Raw genomic sequence first — 6194 nt, 5'->3', positions numbered from 1 at the left:
TCTGGAAAGTGAATAGTCTGTATCTATAAAAAAGCCAAAAGGTTTTATCAGAATGGTCATGAATGTATGCCCAAAACAACCTTTCAAATTACACCTTTGGTCTTTCTGAAATTGCTAAGGTTAGTCGCAGAGCTCTGCGTACAGAACATAAAACTGAGCAGACTTAGCAGCTACAACAATCCATGCTCAAATCCGTAACAGCAAACGCTCCTCAAGGGTCCACCTGCTTTACTTTTAACTACCACTTAACCTCAGCTAGTTTGGCCTCGGAAAGTTGTACTTCATGTGCTCTCAGCTTCCTCAGCTCCTTCCTATCCTGGGTTCAAAACGAGGGTACCTGCATGAATTGGGAGACAGAGAAGTGTCTGAAGCACAGTCTGGATCATTCCGCCAACTAGTATTAATTCTGAGTACTTTGCAACTTGTTTTACTAAGTAACATGTAGATACCTGAAAGAGCAGGGAAGGAACACTTCGCAATATTTGACAGAAATAACTTGGAGCCCATCTGCACCTGGGCTGCAGAGTCACCTGAACTGGCACTCCAGAATTTAACCCTCTGACGAGAAGTGCTAGGGCAATGGTACCAAAGCACCCACGGACACTCAGCACAAGTTCAGGTCTGAAGGTAGCATAAAAACCCCAACCAGAACAGTAGAGGTAGTATACAAATCTGCATCCTCCATACAAGCTAGCAGGTCACATTGTCCCATCAGGACTTAACCAACTGAGTTACAAAGCCATGAAAATGCAACTACAATGTTCTGAGACCTGAGGAAGATAGACCTCTGAACAGTGTCTGCCCAGCTCAGCGTTAGCTGTGACATCTCTGTACTGCTACCAGTTAAGCAATAATTACCTACAACCTTTAACGGCCTTTTTGGCGGATCTAGGACTAAAGCCTCAACCTCGCCCTTCTCACGTACTCAGCCATACTGCTTTTTAAACAAGGATGCTACAAGAGTTGGCTGACGGGACAAAGTGCACCCTCAGCAGCTTGCAGCTGATTCAAAGTGGGGAGGAGTGGTTGATACACCAGACAGTCAAGCTGCCATTCAGAGGCACCTCAACAGGCTGGAGAAGTGGTCAGAGAGGATCCTCATGAAGGACAAGAAAGGTAAATGCCAAGTCCTGCACTTGGGGAGGAGACAGGCTGAGGGTCTCCTGCCTGGAAAGCAGGTTTGCAAAAAGAGACCTGGGGATGGGCCAAGTTGACCATATGCCAATAAGCTTCTGGGACAAAAAGCATCCTGGGTTCCTGAAGAACAGCAGCAGCAGGGTGAGGGAGATTATCCTTCTGCCCCAGTCAGCACTCATGGGACTACATCTGGAGTGCTGCGTACAGCTCTGGGCTCTCCAGTACTAGAAAAAATGGACATACTGGGGTGAGTTCAATGAAGGACCTCTGAAACAAGATCATCTGTCATATGAGGCCAGGCCAAGACAGCTGGGACTGTTTATCCTTGAAAAGAGAAGGCTCAGGGGGATCTTACCAATGCACCTAAATACCTGATGTGGGGGGAGTAAATAGGACAGAGCCAGGCTCTTCTGAGTAGCAGCCGGCAACGTGACGACAGGCAAGAGACACAAAAATCAAAATACAGGAAAGTCCACTTAAACATAAGAAAAAAAACTTTTTTTTTTTTTTCACTTTGCAGAGCCTCCATCCCTGAAGATGTTCAAAACCCAGGTGGACATGGCCCTGAGCAAACTGCTCTAGGTCACCCTGCTTTGAGTCAAGGGGACTGGAGGTGGCAATTGCCAGAGGTTCCTTCCAGCCTCAGCTACCCTGTGATCCCAACCCAAGAGTGAGTCTCTAGAGCTCACCACCTACTCCCTAGCCTACAGCAAATCCAGAGACCTTCTGAAGTTACTTTGCCTAATTCACAGGATACTTTAAGTCTTTTACACTACCACATCATGCCTGGAGGAGAGGCAAAGGAATACTTTCTCTGAACAGCCTACCTTTATTTCTGTGTTACAGTTACTCCTAGGGAAGCCAACAAACTTTTTTAGATATGAATACTGTCAGATGGGGTTCAGTTTTTCAGTCATGGAAGTAAGCTGCATGGTATTGTTGAAATTCACATACCAATACTCGAGTAAAAACTTTTCGATTCAGGAGTTTGGTACAGAAGTAATTTGCATGACGATGGTATTTGAAGAACTCTTACTATCACAGCTTTCTGTGCTCACCCTGCACAGGCTTCTTCCCTGATTATGATACATTTGATCTCATTAGTATTCCTGCTACACCAGAAGTCAAACTAAAGAGGAAAACACTTATCCCACAAAAATAAACAAAGCAAAACCACATAAACCATGACCAAACAAGCAGGAAAATACAATTCATACACTGTAACCTTTTCTTTTGGGGCTTCCAGCAGATCAGCATATATCATTCAAAGAAATCATTCTGGTCATCACCAGCTGAGATCATATCCAAAACCCACCAGAACCCTACTCATCCACGCGTGTGCTCAGCTCTGCCACCTTCTAAATACACTCACGTGGGTTTCTAACCTGCAAATACAGTCCTAAAACTTAATGAGGGGAGGCTCTAGAATCTGTTTTAAAAGCTCTCCTAACCACACAGCAACTACAATCTCCTCGAAACTTTTACATCTGTCAACGCAGAACTCTGCTTAGTGGCATAATGTGTGCAGCAATAACCTGAAGATAAGGAGGGTATCTCTGTATCTGCTAGGCTCTGCCCATCTCGTCCACGTTCTTAGGTAACTATAATAACTATTATGCCAAATAAAATAGGAAAGAATGAGGTCAGAATTTGGCGGTAATAAACTAAATGACTACGTTATACCAGTATTTAGGTTTGGATGTCATAGATAGGAAAGTAAAATGCTGGTCACCTGTGCGGTTGTAGGTAGTAAAAAACTAAGACAGAAAAGCATCTGACAGACCCCATGAAGCACCCATACTTCAAACATCTCTCTCAACTTTATGTGGAGTCACCCTTTCAAACAGGTCTGCTCCCACCCACAGGGCAAGAACAAAAGCAGACCTGGCTCCAATCAAGCACATTTACAATATTAATCTGTGGTTATGAGAAAAGAGACTGTCACCAATGCAGGAAATTAAAGAATTCCCCTGAAGCATGCCACAATTTTAGTGATACTCGACAAGCCAACTCAAGCACTCTTTCCTTCCCACTCTGTCACCGGCTGGATGAAGTTACAGAAAGTAAGTATGTGACCGTTGCTGAAAACATGCAGCTAAACAAGCCCGTTGAGATCACAAGTGTCGAAGAGTGCCCAAGGAGCTGACTCACAGACGCTGCATAACTAAGACGAGTAAGAAGAGGCAGCATGGCACTACACTTACTGTAATTTATCCTCCCCAGAAGCTCAGGTCAAACAGCAGCTCCTTGTCCTCCTCCTCTCAGGTCCACGCACAACTGGAATGACAAAGGGCTCTTCCTCTTGCTCAGCATGTATGGCAGGCCACTGGGAAAAAACAAACATCAGCATCACCGCATAGTCTGAAGATACCTAGTTCCACTGTTCACCATCCTCAAACTCAGGCAACAGCTATGCCCACCTTTTCATCACAGAATGAGAAAAACCTCTTTCAGGTGTTTGGCATCAAAGCAGACAAAACCACCGCAGCTAGGAAGGGGAATTGGAGCTCAGCAGACAAAAAGTTGCTGTTTTTTCAGATTGTCTCTTACTGTATTCATACTGATACTCAAACAGAGAAAGATATATCTGACTGCCAGTCTTCAGCAATTTCAATTTCTTCTCACCAGTGAAAGGTTTAGCTTAGGGGCAATCATGCTTTTTGCTACCAGCCAGACTGTGATAAAGACATCCCTCATGTCTGAGTGTGAAAACCACATTAAAAATAATAGTAATGCACAGACTAGCTGGTTTGATAGGTAATACAGGCTGCAGAGAGCGTAACACACTGATGCATCATAGTTTGAACTGGGCTGCCTTACTTTTAAAAAAACGCCCCAAAACCCTCAAACCCTAGGCCACAAAAGCACCCCGTCCCTTCATCAACGCAACCCCATTCCTATGTGAACCCAGACCACAACTTTCCTCAAAAGTACCCGACTGCCTCTGTCGTAGGCAGTAAGGGAGGAGAGTTCAGGCAAATGGCTGCTGATGTTAAAATCAAAACATCACAGCTATCTGAATTTCCTTTCACCGTTTTTGAACAAAACTCCAGACAGATACAGTTAGAAAAGGCAGGAGATCATCTCCCCAGGTCATTTACAAAGACTGCTTGCAAGTACTTTTCATCTAGTCCATTAAGAAAACCAAGAGCCCACCCTTTGATAAAGTAACAAGTTGGCAGCAGCAGAGCAGTAACGAGGGAGGTGCTGACAGCAACCTGCAGCCAGGGACAACGCGCACAAACAAGTTAATCTTGAGCACCCACAGCAATTTTCAAGTTGGTGTGGACAGCTATCCCCCTCAGCCAAAATTTGAAAGCAGTTTGGGACACTCAAATATAACATACGTGCAGAAGGGTCTCTGCATCAGTGGCAGCAAGATGCCGAGGCCATTCCTCCTTCATGCACCTCATTTCTCCCAATCAACTCCTCCTTTCCTCTGCTTAGCTTCGTTACTTCTGCTGCTCTTGCTTTTAAAATTCCTCCTTCAGAGCTTACACAATAACCTTCTCCTCTCTTCCTCTTGCCATTTGAAATATGCATTCTGCTTAACTTCAAATATTGAGATTTTTTTAAAAGAAAAAACCCTCAAACAAAAAAGGAATTGCAAAAAAGATTATTTGTCCTTTGCAAATATGACTTTTCGGACAAGTCTACTATTCCTACCACAAATCACCAGTGCATTCCAAGTATTTCCTTATTTTTCTTGCTCTCTGCTTATCTTTGCAGTACTGTCAGATCTAACACTTTGTGACAAAGGCTGAGTTGAAAATAGAGCAACAAATGTGTTCTTTGCTGTCTTAGGAGGTAAAACCACAACATAACCCTATCATCAGCCTCTGTTACAGATGGGAACAACAATAAAATGGGAAAGAAAGTTCTTGTGAGGAAATAAGCAACAACTTCCTAAAACCACAAGTATCTATCAGAGCAGAGGTTCAGACATGGGAATGGCAGGAGACATCAACAAACTCAACAGTTGTGTGCAGCCTCGACCTTTTCTCGGTTTTCTATTTAGTCGTATTTGTGATACATAAACTGCCTAGGCCTTTTGACTGTTAGGATACTGCACAGGTACAACCGCAAAATTGATGAAGAACTTGTCTGTTCCAATTCAGTTAAATGAAACCTTTCATTTCAGCTGCTGGTAACTACTTTTGTACCCTTCATCAGAAGCAGCGTACCCCTCTTAGGTGAGAGAAGTCAAAAATATTGTGACGAAGCACAGCCCCAAAATGTCACATCTTTGTTCTTCTTGCCACCCTACAAAGGTATGCAGATGTCAAACCTGAACATACTTCTTTAATAAAAAGCACAACAATATATGTTTATTATCAGAGGTCAACGCCAGGAGACAGGCGGGGGTTTTCTTCACCCGTTTTGTGTTTCTGTACCAAACGTTATACAGATCTGATTTTGGCTTACAGCGATAACCACGCTGCACCTGAAGCATGTGAGAGAGAAATTCTTGTCATTTGCCACCCAAGGTGAGGTGTGCAGTCATTAGACACCTCGAGTTGTTCCCTGCGCTGATGTGCTCAATCTAGAGGAGAAATGCGCTCACAGTGAAACATGTTAACATGTCATGAGGCAGATTCCAGGGCAGCCACCCCCTCAGTTTTCACGAAGCAAACCCCAACAAGTATGTACAGTAGCCACTGTCTCAGTTTCAAGTAGCCAGGAAAAGGGTTGACATTGCCATAAACCTCATCTAGCCTGACATTTGCTATTAATTACTGTTGACTAAACTTTGCTGCTCGTTTCTTCACAAGGATAACTTGTGCTGCTCGATGCTGAGATGTAAAACGCGTGTTTATGTCGATTTGCTGTGCGCTCGAGAAAATGTGTCTTTTTTTCTGTAGTTTCTTTAAATACAGCGCAAGTGAGTGTAAAGGAGAGAAGAAAAAGCTTTGGAGAAAAGGTGAATGTTTTTCTAGTGACAAGCTATACCTTCAGGAGATCACAGGAATAGATCTTCCACACCCAAACCCTGGAAAATAACAAAACATTTGAAGTTTACTTCAAGGCTTTTGGAAGATTTTTTTTTTTTTTTTTTA

This window comes from Falco punctatus (genome assembly GCF_963210335.1).
Source record: "Falco punctatus genome assembly, chromosome: Z".
Lineage (NCBI taxonomy): Eukaryota > Metazoa > Chordata > Aves > Falconiformes > Falconidae > Falco > Falco punctatus.
This window is presented reverse-complemented; position numbering follows the sequence as displayed.